The sequence below is a fragment of the Juglans regia genome, chromosome 14 (genome assembly GCF_001411555.2).
Source record: "Juglans regia cultivar Chandler chromosome 14, Walnut 2.0, whole genome shotgun sequence".
NCBI classification, from domain to species: domain Eukaryota; kingdom Viridiplantae; phylum Streptophyta; class Magnoliopsida; order Fagales; family Juglandaceae; genus Juglans; species Juglans regia.
Genome location: NC_049914.1, coordinates 19,289,512 through 19,306,517, shown reverse-complemented (window position 1 = coordinate 19,306,517; position 17,006 = coordinate 19,289,512). Strand labels below are relative to the sequence as shown.

Sequence of the window (17,006 nt, the reverse complement as noted above, 5' to 3'; positions counted from 1 at the left end):
GTTGGCTCGGAGGTGCTCGAGGAGGAGTCGCAGTGGTCAAGGGAGGTGTTTGATGGGGCTAGAATCGACACATGGCGGCGATAGGGCCGTCGGTGACCCCGAGCTTGTGTGAAACCCATTTTATGGGTAGTTTGCGTGTGTGCGACGGATAGGGAGAGTGAGGTTCGTGGTGGCTGGGTCTGCGAGAGGTGGTCGCCAATGTGAGGTGGTGGATGTGCGGTGGCCGTGTACGATGGCGCAAGTGGAGAGAAACAAGTGAAACCCATTTTGGTTGGGTTACTACAGGGGAGAGAGAGAGCTGCTCATGAGAGATATCGGTGCTGGCTGGCTTGGTTGTTGGCTTGAGACGGAGTCGCCGGTGGTGGAGGTGAGGTTGGGCGCCGCACGGCGGCACTGAGCTGGATTGAAGGAGAATCAGGCGTGGGGGAGAATTGAGCTAGAGGAGAGAGAGAGAAAGTGATGACAGAGAATTAAAAAAAAAAAACAAAACAAAAGGCCTAGAAGCAGCCACATAGTGTGTGCAATGTGTGCACAACTACAGTGGTTACTCTGTAGCACTACTCTTCTCTACTTTCATCGTACAATTTTTTAAAATTTTCATATTAAATAAAATAAATTTTTTAAATTTTTTAAATTCTAAAATAAAAATTATATTAAAAAATTATATTCTAACACTATTTTCTTCAACTTTTAATTTTAATCTCAATTCATCTCATTTCATTTATAAAACAAACGAGGCCTTAATGAATTGTACTTATACGGCTTCTGTTTGATTTTTTTTTTTTTTTACTAAAATTCTATTATAAGGGCATGTTTTGAATTCTGTTCGAAAATTTAGGTTAGGTTTGAACAGTGAATTAAGATGAGATGAGTTGAAATGAAAAGTAAAAATTGAATAAAATTTTATTAGAATATTATTATTTTAGAATTTGAAAAAGTTAAATTGTTTATTGTATTTTATGTAAGAATTTATGACAATTATAATGCTAAGATAAGATGAGATGAGTTGAGAGTGTTTCTCAATCTAAATTTCGCCTTAAAAAATGCTTAAATAGACTTAAGATCTTTTTAATAAAAAAATTAAGTTGTTAGAGGGCTTGTTTGAAATTGCGGTAGGAGTCTTAAAAAGTGTTTATATAGCTTTAAAAGTTTTTTAATGGAAAAATTACATTGTTTGGGTGTCACATATTAAAGTATTTTTTAATTACAAACAAGATAAAAAAATACGTTTAAGGAAAGACATCACTTTAATACTTTTCCTCGGATGTTATTTTTTGGATAATGTGAAACGTAATTCAAATTTTAAAACAACTATTAATCGACGAAAATATTCATACAACTTTCAGTTAATTACAACTTTTAAATTTTTAAAAATATGGTCATAATCTTTAAAAATCAAATAATGTCATTTCTACCTCGGAAAACATTTTTTAATTTGTTTCCAAACAAATATAACATGTTTGAAAGTTCTTTAAACATATGGTTATCAAACAGTAAATAATTTTTTAACAATATAACTTATTACTTAAGCTATAAGTCTTAAAGTTATAAACTATATTTCTCACTACAATCTCAGACATGCACTGAGTGTTATATATTAAAGTACTTTTCAATCTTAAAGAAGTTAAAAGTCTCAAACGTATTTTTTTGAATAATGCGGAATATAATTCGAATTTTAAAAAAACAGTTAATGGGCGAAAATACCCATACCGCACCTAAAGGATTGTTTGGAAAACACATCTCATCTTATCTCATCTCAAAATTCTCATAATTTACTTCCTAAATATCATTAAAGCATTAACACTTTTTAATTTTAAATTTTTAACTTTTTCATTTAATCATTACAACTTTTTCAAACTTCTAAACAAAATACAAAAAACAATTCAATTTTTTCAAATCTTAAGACAAAAATAATATTAGCAAATATACTGTAACAATATTTTGACTTTATAATATTTTTATTCAACTTATTTTTCTCTCATTTCTTAAAAATCAATAAAACATCTTAACTTAAATAATTTCACTAATATTTACAGATTTCTTATCACATCTCATTCCTCAAGCATCCCTTACATTTCATCTAACTGGACACTTAATAATCACTTACACTTCAGTTTTTCTTCTTCATTAAAGCGATGTTATATGCTAAGTGATATACAATTATTATGTATATATATTAGTTTTTAGGTTTAATAGACTTTGTTTCAAATTAAAAAAAAAAAAAAAGGGCTTAATGGACTCTATAGTTGACAATATGCTTCTAAAGTTTTTTTTTTTTTTTCCTACTCAAAACAAAGTTTTTGTTAGTTTTGAAGTTAGCCCATCTAGTTCTCGTTGTTAAGATTGTAATCTGAGTCGAGTTCAAGTGAGTAGCGTTTGGTCAAACTCAACATGATTAGTATCGAATCAAGCTCGAGCTCGATTCATTGAGTAGGATATCTTCATGTCCATACTAACTCGAGAGTGGACAGGAAATCGCATCGAGTACTCTCTTAACATAATAATATAATAGATTATTCTTACTCGTAATAAACAATCAATCTAAGCTTGTATAGATTGATTAAAACGCTACTTGCCCTTATCACAATTCACAACTCTAATAGATTAAAAGCATTTTATTAATAGACTAAGTGCATGTTTGAGATTACGATCGAAAATATATCTTATAGCTTAGAGCTTAACGTAATAAGATCTACTATTAAAAATCTATTTACTATTTAGTAACTATATGTCTAAAACACATTCAAACATATTATATTTGTTTGAAGACAAATTAAAAATTATTTTTTGAGGTAGAAATGACATAAAAGGGAATTTTATTTTTCATAGATTATGACCATATACTTGATAGAAATCAAATCTTATAATTAAATAACAACGAAAATAGTTTAATAGGATTTTTAGTAAGTATAATGAAAAAAAAATCTCTTCAACGATTCATAAGTGAAAGAGCAATACAATTATACTTAATATTTAAGCATCTTCATTGGATATCTCTTATTGTTGTATCCTTGAGTATTCTTTTGCTTCTTCACCCTACATGCTTTTAGGAGGTAGATATTCCTCATTATCATTGTATGGCTTGTGTTGGGGTGTATATAGAGACTGGTTTTGGAGCTAAAAATTGAGAAACAGAGTGTTTGTTTGACGTGCGCTCGACTGTGGGATTGAGCGACACTCAACCCGTGAGTTCGCTCGAGTACCGCGCGACAGTGAGCTGAGCGTGACACAAACTCTAGTGTTTGCTCGAGCCCTGCTTGACACCCCGCTCGAGCCAATACTGTTTTGGTTGTTTACTCGATGCGCGCTCGACACGCCGCTCGTGGGAAGAACACAAATTTTGTCAGATTAGGGTTTCCAACGCCGTTTATTATATATGTCATATTTGACTTATTTTATATGACTTTCAGGATATTTTGAGAAAGAACAATTGTCAAGTGAATGCATATTATGTGAGAGAGCAAAAAGTCCTAGAGAGTGTGAGTTGAGATTGAGTGATTGTAAAGTCCTCTAGTTAATAAGATTTATGCAGTTTTGTGGACATAAACAATTTGCTGAACCACATATATTGTGCATCGTGTGCTTGATCGTGCTTGTTTTTACTTTATTTGTCATCGTTGGTGTGTGTGTTTTGCATAACATTACACAACAACTGGTACCAAGAGCTAAAGTCGGATCTGAAGGAGAATGATGGCTGAAGATAAAGTGCCCGCACCCGAGATCGAGAAGTTCAACGACATTGATTTTAGGCACTGGAAGATGCAGATCGAGGATTATCTCTATTGGAAGAGACTCCACCTTCCACTAATGGGAAAGAAGCCGGAGAGCATGGATGATGCTGAGTGAACCTTGTTAGATCGACATGTTCTGGAGATCGTTCTGCTGACCTTGTCCAAAACAGTGGCACACAATGTCAGTGAGGAGAGACCACGGCGGATCTTATGGCGACTTTGTTAGGTATGTATGAAAAGTCGTCGGCTTATAACAAAGTGCACTTGATGAAAAAATTGTTCAATTTGAATATATCAAAAGGTATATTTGTAGCCTAACACTTGAATGAATTCAATACGATCACAAATCAACTATCTTCTATAGAGTTTGAGTTTGATTATGAGATTAGAACGTTGATTCTGTTGGCATCGCTGCCAAATAGTTGGGGGCCATGAGGATTGCTGTGAGTAGTTCAGCCGGCAAGATGAAACTGAACTACGACGATGTACATGACATGATCCTTGCTGAAGAGGTACATAAAAGAGACTCGGGTGAGTTCTTCAGCTCAGGATTTGCCCTGAATGTTGACAATAGAGGAATTGACAGGTCAAGCTCCAGGAGCTAGGGGAAGAGCAAGATGAGATATGGGTAGTAGATCACGTGCTAGAGTTGTGGCAAGCCGGACCACATCAAGAAAAACTGTAAGAATCAAGAAAGTGCTGAGAATGATGCGGTGAATGTAATGGCAGAAGAAATTCATGATGTCTTACTTCTTACAGTCCATAGTCCGATTGATGATTGGGTGTTGGATTTAGGGATTTCGTTCCATAGCACCTCACGTATAGAGATCATGCAGAATTATGTTGCTGGTGATTTTGGAAAGATGTATGTGGCTGATGGAGAGACACTGGATGTAGTGGGAATGGGTGATGTGCACATCATACTTCCAAATAGGGGTGTGTGGACTTTACAACAAGTCAAACATATTCCAGATCTGAAGAAAAACCTGATCTCTATGGGACAGCTTGATGACAGTGGTTTTGTAATAGTGTTTTTTGGAAGAGCTTAGAAGATCACTAAGAGTGCGCTAGTCTTAGCGCATGAGAAGAGATCTAACTCGTTATATTTAACATCAGGGTCCAGTGATGTATATGAAAATACAAGAGTGTAAAAAGGTAGGTGTAATACCCGAATCCTACTACGTAGGTCCTTACATCATCTATTAATATTTTTAAGTTAAATATTTTGAAATAAAGACTTTCAGTATTTTATTAATTTATTTTAACATGGGTGTGCTTTTATTTTTTTAAAGTGGGTTATTAAATAATTTAAGAGTGTGATTTTTAGGACCTTACAATATTTTCTTTCAAACCCTTTAATTTTATTTACTCAAGAAATGGCCCAAACTCTTTTTGATCTCCAACATTCATTCCCTGGCTTATGGGATAAGATTGATCAAACTCATCGACTTTTCTTCTCCCTTACACGTAGCTTCCTCAAGAAGCCGAGTAAATCCCCTTACCCGTAGCTTCCTCCATAAGCTAATTAAATCTCATTTCCTTCTCCTACACGACATCGTCTAAGGCAAGGAAAGAATTTCTTTTCCTCATTTCCCTACACTATCAGCTCTAAAGCAAACAAAAGAGAAAATTTCTCAAGTGTTATTCCTTCACCTCTCGGTTTCCTCTAACCCGTGCTATCTCTCTTCTCTCAAAGCCGATCTCTCTCTTTTCGTAAACATAAGATCTCCACCGAAAACTTTCAAGGAAATCAACCTTGTAAGTGAGTTCTATAGCTCTAATCTCCAGTTTGAAATCTTAGATTTATGGGTTTAACTTAGGGTTTTGTTTAAGAAATTTTCTGTTTGTGTTCCAGCTTTGAGATTTCGGATTTCTCTTTCCCTTCTCATTTGCTGTGTATTTTCGTGGCTTGAAAGGGGACCCAAACAGGTATTTCATCTTCCATGAGATTTTCTTGTGCTTTGGGGGTTTCAAAATATTGTGTGAACCGATTGTTGTGTAGTGATTTCTGGGTTTAATTCTCATTTGTTCCCTCTATTAGCTGCTTTGGTTGCGTAGTAGCCGAATAGAGGAATGAAGGTGTTTTGTGAGATATACTTTGCTCTGTTTTGGTGTTCTAGCCCTGTGTGTGTGTTCTGTTTTATGGTTCTAGTTGTGTGTGTGTGTGCTGTTTTATGGTTCCAGCCGTGTGTGTGTTTAGGCTTTGTTTTGGAGGGTTCCAACTGTGTTGTACAAAGCAAAAATAGTAGTCCATCCTTGTGTTTTATCAAAGCTTAAGCCATGTTTCAATTTTGTTAAAGTCGAGTCTTTACGTGTTAATTTTAAGGAGTTAACGTTTATAATTTTAGACATGTTTTCCTAAGATTTATGGCCTAAGTAAGCCACTAAGACTTTTAAATTAAATTAGTAAGCTTACCTTAGGAGTTCTAAAACTTGCCAAGACTTGTATCTCCTTATTAGTATTGTTTTTAGAATATATATATATATATATATATATATATATATATATATATATATATATATGAGGCTTTCTTAAGTTTTTACCACTCTTGTGCTAGTAACTGTATGATTGGGTTTTGGTTAAGTAAGGGATGTTTATGACCATGAAAGCATTGAGAATTTGCTAGCTGTCCATGTACTCCAGAAATTTTGAAAATATGTTCTGGTTTGGAAGCCTAAACCAGGCCACTTTACCCCTTGCTCAACTTCACCATTTTTGTTTAATCAAGATAAACTTTAGTATGAGAAACCCTTGAAGAACAAGTGACAAAAACCAACCCTCTTGTGGGCATTGGCCTTTTGTTAGATTTACTTCTACATGATGTTACAAAGCTGTCAAAATGCCCTCTTTGTCGACATTTTCAGATTTTGTAGCACTTCCTTGTTCCCCACCATGCTTAAATAAACCCCTACTATCCTATACTTTTTAACTTATGATTCTTACCTATCCCTTGTATAGAAAATAGTAGCCTTCAAAAAGGGACAACAAGCAAGCCTCACACTCTCATGGATTCTTAAATATTGGAAGGAGAATACTAAGAGTTGACTTAGTGCCACTTATGTAGCTAAATGGGTTAAGGAAGACGCCTTAATTCCATTTGGTATTTAAGGGAGGGCATATGGGTATTGGATAGTAAAGTCTTAAGTGAAATTAATTTTAATATGTTATTCCCTTTCATTGATTAGAAGTTTAATTTCAAGATTTAAGGAATCTACTTGTAAAGTCACGATGTAAGTAGTTATGACCATGCTTCTTACACAAAGCTCTCTTATGAAAGAATGTCTTGCTCTATCTTCAAACGTTCTTTTCAAGAAAGAGTATATATTATGTACAAGCCTTTCTTGATAGCTCCTATTAAGCACCCTATTGATTATAATTTTGTATATGTAAAGTAATGCATCATGAGATTTTTATGCATGCTCTCTCTTAAATAGCTATGCCTTACCTATATGTAACATGACATGAAACACTTTTTTCAAAGAAACGCATATGCATATGGACTAAGAAAAGATAATGAAAACGTTTGACTGAAAGAAAAGGAACGAAAAAGGAATGAAAGCATGAATATACGTAACGACCTTATGAATGAAAGGGTGCCAAAGAATGGGCAGATTGCAATGCCGGGTAAGTAGTGCTGGTAGTGCACCTAGTGCTGCCCCCATGAAAGGGATTCCCAACTTGTGGCCACGGGCAGGATCCAGATCCAAAAGACCACAAACCCCAACACACGAGGCGTAATAGTGTGTATTGGCCAAAGAAAGTGAAACGTAAAATAAAGTTATCTCAAAAAAATGTTTATGCATGAAAGCAAAGAATCGTTTATGCATGAAAGCAAGAAATGTTTATGCATGAAAGAAAAAAAATGTTTATACATGAAAGTATAGCTATTCCTTAAACTGTTTATGCATGAAAGCATTGTCAAAAATCAGCAAATGTTTTATGTAGGCATGTTTTCAAAAGAAAAGAGTATGTGATTAATAAGTTAACAATATGATGTACTGCTTACTGAGTATTAGACTCACTTTGTGTTTATGTTTTAAAATTCCAGGTATGAATGATGAGGCTGTGGAGCTAGGCACTGCAGAGGAGGGAGGGGCCGATGCTTAGAGTTCCCTGTCGGTTCAACTTTTGATAATAATGGTTATGTTTTTTATGTTTTTATGATGGATCCCATGTTGGGACATTTTGTTGGTTTGACTTTAAAACAATATTTCTTCGGGCATGATGTAAATACTATGGTGGAGTGATGGTAATGGTGTAACTTCTATGGTGGGGTGATGGTAATCCCACATAAGAAGGTTTAACGCCTTTTGTATGTGTTGTAGGGACTGAGTCCCCTCTTAATTGTTTTGATGAATGAATGATGGACTCTGAGAATCCTCTATGTAGAATGTTGAATTGATCGTCTATCAGGTGTTCTTCTAAACTAGAAGTGCAAAATGCATGCACGACATGTTCACTCATGTCTCTTATCATACTTGTAGGAAAAAAAAAGACATAAAAATATAGTATTAAAAATGATAAGGAAAGAACAGGTCTAATTGTCGCGATCCCGTCCTAAGATTGGGGTAGGGTTGTGATAGTAGGCTTGATCGCGCTAAACATGTGAGGAAGTCAAAGAGAGTCAGCTTTGTTGTTCCTCATGAAAATCTAGGAAAGTTGGTTGAGGTTGTCAAGATCGGTTCGAGACTGGATACTCCTAATGTAGTGGGAGTTGTGAGTCACCTAGTGGATGTGCTGACTAAGAGCGATGTACGTGGAAGGCTGAAGTCAGATTTGACTTCAGTGCGTCTTCTAGCTTGAAGATGGGAGTTGTGAATTGCAGAGATGATAAAGCTTAGCTGGAAACAATGGCTGGCATATGGAGATCCAGTCTCCAAGTGGGAGATTGTTGGGGTGTATATGGAGACTAGTTTCGGAGTTGAAAATCCAGAAACAGAGTGTTTGCTCCACAGTGGGCTCGAGCGAAGCTCAACCCTTGAGTTCACTTGAGTACCACGCAACAGTGAGCTGGAGCGAGACACAAACCCTAGTGTTCACTCAAGGTCTGCTCAACACCCTGCTCGACCCAATGTTGTTTTGGCAGTTCGCTCGATGCGCGCTCGACACGCCGCTCGAGTGAAGAACACAGATTTTGCCAGATTAGAGTTTCTAGTGTCGTTTACTATATATATGTCATATTTGACTTGTTTTGTACGACTTTCAGCATATTTTGAGAGAAAACAATTGTCAAGTGAGTGCATATTTTGTAAAATAGCAAAAACCCTAGAGAGTGTGAGTTGAGATTGAGTGATTGTAATCTCCTCCGGTTAATAAGATTTTTATAACTCTGTGGACGTAGGCAATTTACCGAATCACGTATAGTATGTGTCGTGTGCTTGATCGTGGTTGCCTTTACTTTATTTGTCATCGTTGGTGTGTGTATTTTGTACAATATTACACAACAGCTTGAACTCAAGACCTTTCAATGCATTATTTCTAATAAAATTATGAATAGTCATAAACGCCACGACAATTTTAACTTGTTTATTATAAGAAAAATTTGACATATGATCTAATATTTTTCATCTATTTTTTCAAACTCCAAATGTTCTTTCCATAGTGCATCTGAGTGACAAATGTGCATGATTAAATATTTCACGCATACCCATTGGTTGAGGACCACGACGAAATTCTAATAGATGATATCGTTCTCTTCTATATGGCATCATGTATCCATTCATATAAGGATATCCAGAATCAACAATAATACTTACTTGCATACAATTTATGATATTGAAAAGTGATGAAAACAATCGTTTATTATATCTTATTTAGTTTATCAATGTTATTCTTATTACATTCAAACTTCTAGGTGAATTTGGAAAGCGCAATTTCTCCTTCTGAATGGGTTCCATAAAAATACATGTATCATGTGCTACACCTTCTTATCTAGCCCAAACAAAGGTGAAGTGTATATGAAAATCACAAATTGCCATGATATTCTGAGTATGTATCCATTTTCTACCAATAAATGAAGTTTGTTTTGTTGGAGAAATAGTAATTGGCATGTACGTTCCATCAATAGCTCCAATACAAATTTTGAAGTAAAGCTAATATCGCTTATCTTCACGAGTTTTTTTATTTATTTTTAGCATCCCTTAATTCCCTATTAGTATGATTGATAGCGTCAACCACCATTCGTGACACAACCATTGATACAATATTAAAATGCCTGCTAATAGTCTCTCCCGAATGTTGAAATCTTTCTTGTGTCATTCATTCCCAAACCCATGACCTAATGTAATAAAAAAATTCCTACCATTTATTCATTAGTTATGTTTCGTGTATCATTAAATTACATCATCCATTCAACTATTTGCATGAAATATGAAATACATATTTTTTCATTCTAAATTGTTGATGACATCTATCATGATGACCATTTAGAACCTCCATAACAAACTTATGATCCATATGGAAAGAGGTCCTACGAGGTTCCTTTACAATATACGTTGTGTAATATTTAGAAGCCACCATTAATTGTAATGCTATCACAAATTTAGTATCATTCTATTTTTCTTCTTCTTCACCACAATCAATATTGCTTGTGTAATCTTCATTGTCATAACCATTATTCTCCATTTCTATAAAATGATGAAAAAAATGGACAAAAACAAATAACAAAGATGCGATTCTTAAGGATAAGCATAACTAAAAAAATAGAATGTTGTGAAAAATTCAACCACATAATGAAATTAAAAAAAAAAAAGTCACAACAACCTCTAAAATAGTTCATTACAAAGCATTCGAAAAATAAAGTAACAATGAATTCCTAAAATAACATCACGATAGTCATTATTTATTTTTATTCTTTTAATAAAATCAACCTGAAATGTTGGGTCCTTAAGGGCAATGAATATTTTTCTATGTGATTTTGTAAGGAGTACCTCAATTGTATTCTTAAGAATCTCAGTCATTTTCTATTATATGAACCCGCGGGAATGGAATCCTTTGAACCCACAATCAATTTGAAAAATCTCCAAGAAAGCTAAAATCAAGTTAATGGATAGAGAACCTAGACCCGATGAGAACACTTCTCAACTAACTTTCGTACAACAACCATAACCTCTTCAATGTTACAACTAGGTTTATCAGAGGATAGTGTTGTAGACCGATTTTCACGTACATCACAAAAACGTGTGAAATGTTGATCAAATATTTGAATTCCTTTTTTCATTTTCCTATCTTGGATTGGAGACTAAGCCATTTACTTTCCTTCGTCTGAGAGTCTAAATCAGCCTAAATATCACAAGGTTCATCATCTGAATCATCAATCTTCTCAACAATACATCATTATCCTGCTCACATATTATTGCATATTTAGAACCCAATCTAGAGGATGGTGCCCAAGCTCCATCACTAGTGGCAGTTATACTCCTAAACATTATATCCAACTTGGAGGCATGAGACAAACCTGTATTCTGAAAGTTAGTTGCTTCTAGAATTTCTTGTATGTGGGTGCAGTGTAATTAGTAATAGTGAATATTAATTGATTATATAGAAGAAAATAAATAGGTAAAAACATAGTACCTGTAATGATTTTGCCCACCAATAATCATCAATAGCATCAATGACCTTCTTCACCGGATCCCATCCAATGCGAGTTTCCTTTCTTACCAATTTTGTCCAAATGTTGTAATCATTTTTTAAACTATCACACTTGTTTTTAAGTTGTTTATAGGAAAACTTCCATCCTCTTGCTAAATTTATTTACCACATTTTTCCACCCTACCTTAAAATGGTTTCCTTGATGATTATTGGCATAAATCTTATTAATGGATATGTCTACATAATCCTCTAATATTTTATCTATCCAAATTAATTTTCTTATCTGACTATCTTGCATTTGTGTAGCATAAACAACATTATTTTAATTTCTTTTAGACAAATTTGTTATATGTTGAAAAGTATAAAAGGAAGTCAGTTCTCTTTATTCAACCATTAGCAGAAAGAAATTGAAAATAAATATTACAAGCCAACAAGAAAACAAAAGCACTCATCAAGGATGACCCAATCAATTACAAAAGTGTTGAGCATCACTTCCCATACTTAACTAGCCAACTCACAATGCATTATAAGGTTATCAATGCTTTTCTCATTTTGCTTGCACATGGGGCATATTTGTTTTGTTTTTTACAGTAATGAATGACTCAAGTACAATAAATAATGTGTTTAGCTGCAAAAGTTTTCTACAGAAAAGAAAGTAAGAAAACAATCTCAATTTGTAATGATCTCTACCTCCTATATACTAATTTGTTTACTAAGATGATTGCAGGGAATTAGAAGTAGCGCGCACGCGCACACACACATGCACACATATATGTCTATGGTTGTTAATGCTTACGTTACCAACCATAATCTTGATCATCTTGAAATTGTTGAATTACTTACTACTGAATTATCTTGTACTCTTCATCATTGGTAGGATAAATATCTTATTGACAATTCTAGAGAAATTATTAAGAATGTTGTTAAACATGATGATAATAAAATGTCTATTTTTTATATTATTATTGGTCGTGGTATTCCTGATTATGTTAATATTTTTATTTATACTATAATTAAACATTTTATTGGTACTCATTCTAATATTACTACATGCATTACTGATTACCTAAATAATTTGCAACATCCTACTATGTCTGATTATAAATGATGTCAAGATGTTTTTATTTCCAGAATTATGCTATGAGAAGATAGTCTGAAACCTTATTGGAAAGAGAAGTTCATTGATGGACTACCTTATCTTTTTTCTCGTAAGGTAAAAACGATGAACTTACTAATGCTATCGGTATGATTAATTATGATAATTTTACTTATAGTGATATTATCAATACTATTAAGAAACTTGGTAGAAGCATGTGTAATAATAATAATAAATGCTTCGACCATAGTTAAAAAATAGTAAAAAAAACAAATAAAAAATGAGATATTTTTGTGAACAATTTGACTTCTATTGTTCATTCCAGGCAAAAAGGAAAAACATGATAAGTTTTACAAAAAAAAAAAAAAAAACACGAAAAAAAAAATGAAACCTGATGACTTTTACAAAAAGAAGCATGTTTTCAAGAAACATGCTAAACAAAGCCCTACTAAAGGAAGATATTTAAATTGTGAAAAATATGGTCAATTTAGTAAAAACTATACACAAAGCCTAGTAGATTGAAAAATAAGATTAATCAGTAAAATATTGATAAAAATGCTAAAAAAGAATTGATTCGTATTTTTTAATTAAGATCTTTAGAATTATCTGATATCAATGACTATAGTTCAAGTGATTTTGACTATCATTTTGCAACTCAGCTTTCTAATTCTCCTAACATTAAAATTGGTTGTAATAATTCTTGTTGCAAAGCTATTAATGTATTAAACAAAGGTGAAGAATAAGAAAACCTTTTGATTATCCTGATAAGCCAAATCACTAATCCTGAACTTAAAGAAAAATATCTTAAAACACTCAAGAAAACCATGGTTAGAGAAGAACATGATAAAAGCGTTAAAACCAAATTAATCTTGACGAAACTATGGAAAGATACAACAAGAAGAAATCCAAAGAGATGTTTATTAATGACCTTTAAAATGAAATTATCTGCATTAAAAAAAAAATTGTTGAACTCAAGAGTGGGTTGAACAATATCAAAATTGATAATAACTCTCTAAAGCAAGAGTTATTACTTTTGAAAATTGATAAACAATTTGATCAACGCAACATTTTCAATAATGATGAGCAAAATAATAATGCTAGCACCAGCCAACAAGTAGCTCTTTCTGATACTAATAAAGTTTGATTAATCGACATATTCTTCCAAAATGGTTTTCCAAAGTTAAAATTATTGTTTTTCATGAGTATGAATTCAATGTTATTATTATGATTTATTCATGATTTGATATGAATTGTATTAAAAAAGGTACAATTCCTTGTAAATACTATGAAAAGTTTACTGAAAAACTATTTTTTTGCTAATGGTTCTCAAATGGAAATTAAATATGAAGTAAATAATGTTTTACTAATGGTTTTCAAATGAAAATTAAATATGAATTACACAATGCTCATGTTTGCCAAGACAATGTCTATTTTAAGATTCCCTTCGTTCTCTTAAAAAACACGATTGTCTATTTTAAGATTCCTTCCGTTCTCTTAAAAACACGATTGCCAAAAGTGATCCTCAACATACCTTTATTTCTACTTTCTATCCGTTTCTGACTGAAGATGATTGTATTACTAACATTTTTTGGTCAGAAAGTAAAATTTAAATTTACTTCTAAATCTGATATTGATTCTGATGATTGCTTGAATACTTTAATCTGTGCTAAGACCAAACATTTGAATTTTCTAAAACAAGAAATCAAATATAAAAAGATTACTGAGCACTTATTTGATAAATTGTTACAATATGAAATTGATAATTTTGACACAAGACTCGTTGATGATATTTTTCATGAACTGCCAAATGCCTTTTGGTACAAAAAGAAATAGTTTGTGAACATACCCTATGCTAAGGATTTTTTTGAATGAAATATCTCTACTAAAACTAGACCTATTCAAATAATAGTGAGACTTTAGAATTTTGTAAAAATTAGATACATGATTTTCTTGCTAAGAAAATTATTAGAAAAAGTAAGTCACCTTGGTCATGTGTTGCTTTTTATGTTAAGAAAAATGTTGAAATTAAGAGGGGAACGTCTCGCTTAGTTATCAACTACAAACCTCCAAATAAGGTATTAGAGTAGATTAAGTGCCCCATCCTCAATAAGAATGTTGATACATAGAATAAGTGAGGCTATAGTTTTCTCCAAATTTGATATGAAGTCTGGTTTCTGGCAAATCCAAATCAGTGAAACTGATAGGTACAAAACTACTTTCACCACTCATTTTGGACATTATGAATGGAATGTTACGTCCTTTGGTCTTAAGAATGCTCCTGGTGATTTCTAAGATATTATAAATGATATTTTTAATTCATTCAGTCACTTTACCATTGTTTATATTGATGATGCTTTTATCTAATCCAAATCTGTTGATGAACATTGGAAATATTTGTATTCGTTTCTCAATATCATCAAACGAAATGGTCTTGTTGTTTCTTCTAAAAAGATTAAACTATTCCAAATGAAGATTTGGTTTCTTGTTTATGATGTTTTTGAAGGACAAATTTCTCCTATTGATAGACTAGCCAATTTGTTGAGAAGTTTCCTGATGTCATCACTGATAAAACACAGTTACAAATATTTTTTGGTTCTTTCAACTGTGTTGTAGAATTCTACAGAGATCTGAGGAAGCATTGTAAAGCACCGTTTGAAAGGTTACAAACTAGTTCACCGCCTTGGTCTAACATTCATACTTCTCTTGTTAAAAAGATTAAAACTTATGTCAAGACTTTACATTGTCTTGGTATTTCTACTGTTTATTCTTCTAAAATAGCTAAAATTGATACATTTGACATTGGTTATGGAGGTATTTTGAAATAGATTGTTTCACTAGCCTCATCCAAAAAAATTGTCCACTTCCATTCTAGAGTCTGGAATAGTGTGCAAATTAATTATAGTACTATTAAGAAATAAATCTTATCTATAGTATTATTTATTTATAAATTCCAAAGTGATTTATTAAACGAAAGATTTTTGTTACATATTGATTGCAATAATGCTAATTATGTATTACAAAGTGATGTTGATAACATTGATTCAAAACATATTTTTACTCGTTAGCAAGCTATTTAAATGTCTTTGATTTTGATATTGAATATCTTAAAAGTTTCCAAAATACCATTCATGATTTCCTTACTCGTGAATTTCTGCAGCACCCCAATGGCAAGTAGAAAACACAATAAAGACAAACAAATTCCTCATCATGTTTCTATCCCTAATGAATAGATAGTGAAACATGAACTTGCTTCCCTTATTGAGATCACTAATTGATTTACTACCATCGGTAGTATTGTCATTGCTAAACTTAATTACTCATTGCTAATCGGAATCGGCCGGCGGAGTCAAGAACTGGCCACTGGCGATAGGAATTTGTACAAATTGATGTCAGTTGGTTCAGTCCTGGTTTGAACTAGTTGCAAATCGTTGAGCTTGCTGATATAATATATATATATATATATATATATATATTATGAGAAACGACGCCTTTCACTTAAGTGAGCTAAATGATGTCGTTTTACACCTACGGTTTAGGAAAAAAATAAAATAAAACGATGTCGTTTGGTTCAATACACCAAATAACGTCATTTGGTTCAATACACCAAACAATGTCATTTGGATTTAGGGTTTAATAACCTTACGTCCCCCCTCCCTCCCTCCCTCTTCTTCTCTCGATTCTTTCCTTTCAAAATCTCTCTCTCATCTCTCACACACTAGTGTCCTCTCTCTCTCTCTCTCTCTCTCTCTCTCTCTCTCTCTCTCTCTCTCTCTCTCTCTCTCTCTCTCTCTCTATTTGAAGAAAGATAGGGCTCTCTAGTATCTCAGCCTCTTAGACCTCTCTCCGATCTCGCTTCCGTAGCCAGTGGAGCCCAGTCCCTTACAAACATTGCCAGCACCGCCCATGGCATTTGTAGTTAAATTTTTTTTTTTTTTTTTGTAAATTTATAATTTTGTTGTGAATTTAGAGTTGATTTATTAAGAATTTGTGTCTGTGATGTGAATTTGGGGATAAACTCATAAATAGACCCGCAAACTGTCGAACCAATTGGTACCGATTGTCAGATTCCGCTCGGTTCTCTCTCTCTCCTTTCGGCCGGTTTTGGTCGGTACCACCCTCTTTAAATTGTGTCGGTTTGGTTTTCAGCTTTAATCTCTCTCCTCATGTCATTGTTAAACCAATTAACATAATCAACCCTTTGCTCCTAATACGCATACTGCCCCAAAAGCTAATTATGTTGAAAAACAATATTGCCAAAACTTCTTTTATATTGAACCCAACTGGTCAATATACACTGATCCCTAGGGGTGTAACGGGTCAACTTTGGTCCGATTTTGTATATTTTTTAGAACTGAACCGGTATACACCGATTTTAAAAATTTAAGAACCGATATCAGACCAATTCACTACTAAAATCGAAACTTTCGGTATTTTTTATTTCGGTCCGGTTCGATTCGGTTTTTTGGTTTTACTAATTATTTATGTTAGTAATAATATGATGTTTACATGTATATTAAACTATTTGTCTATTTATATTATAGTATAAGTACACTATTTTATAATAATTAACACATACTAGTATAATATT

At 33.1% G+C, this 17,006-nt stretch overlaps 1 long non-coding RNA gene across 2 annotated transcripts; it reads left to right on the top strand.

Moving 5' to 3' along the window:
• The first annotated feature begins 5,366 nt into the window (after window positions 1–5,366).
• Window positions 5,367–8,085, top strand: LOC108988266. 2 transcript variants are annotated; one of them, XR_001995648.2, is made up of 3 exons: window positions 5,367–5,489; window positions 5,587–5,660; window positions 7,781–8,085. It is a non-coding gene; the product is annotated as an uncharacterized LOC108988266 (long non-coding RNA). The 2 variants fall into 2 exon arrangements; XR_004798359.1 differs by having other exon boundaries at window positions 5,367–5,493.
• Window positions 8,086–17,006: the final 8,921 nt, after the last annotated feature.